Consider the following 1,029-nt stretch of genomic DNA (forward strand, 5'->3'; position numbering starts at 1 on the left):
AGTTTATTTTATTAAATATAATAAAAACTACTACTCCTACAAAGGTAAACACTATTAACTATTTTAATCTAACTAGCTTTAATATGAGTGCTGGCAGACATCTGTATCTCTAATAGTTTCTGAAATAATGATTTTCATAAATCAAACTTATCCGAACAACTATAAATCAATTTATTTTCGTAAATATCATGAACAGTATTATTCCTACGGAGGTAAATTTCATTAACTACTTTATAGCTCATGAAACTAGCTTTAATTTGAGTGCTAAAAGACCTCTGTACGTCACATAGTTTTTGAGACATAGATTTTTAAAAATAAATTCACTAACTTCTGATCTTTCAGCAAATATTTTTATGAAATGTTGCTTTTTAAAAGGCTGTATCTCGAGAACTATTGGACGTAAATAGCTCTTTTAGGGCTAATATTTCAGTAAATTTACTCATCTTTAAATAATATTCTCTTAGATTTTCTATTGTCGTTGTTAGTTTTTAAGATATACAGCTCCGAATGAAAAATTAATATTTTTTTAAGGTTTTGAAACAGCCGCCATTTTTTATTCTCCTACCTATACTTGGCAGACTCATCAATTTTGACTATTAATTATACCTAGTTTTCATTAAAGTAATAAAAAATTGGGGTGAGATAACTGCCTTTTATTTCTTCCCGGCTCTTGTACTAAGAGGTGTTTGTGGAGTGTTTTAATTCGATTGGTCCTCACTCAAAAGCTATATGTACTTACTAAGCTATATCACAAAATCAAATCAACACTTTCCTGTTACCAATGTTAGATAATAAAATTGTAATAAAGATCTTATAGTGAAATTTTAGTATCACAATTTGTCCACATTAATACTTGTGATTGTTAAAGCCAATAAACCGTAAGATAACCCAAATTGTTATCAGACGATTGCTATTAAATAAAATAGTTAATTCACTTCCTTATCTAAATCATTTTAAAATATATATTTTTTTCTGCTAATTGGTTTCACTGTACAGAACTTTTTTCAAAACGGGATATACAAGAAATAA

This window comes from Halyomorpha halys, unplaced genomic scaffold (assembly GCF_000696795.3).
Source record: "Halyomorpha halys isolate HHAL.00 unplaced genomic scaffold, Hhal_1.1 Scaffold776.1, whole genome shotgun sequence".
In the NCBI taxonomy this organism is placed as follows: Eukaryota; Metazoa; Arthropoda; class Insecta; order Hemiptera; family Pentatomidae; genus Halyomorpha; species Halyomorpha halys.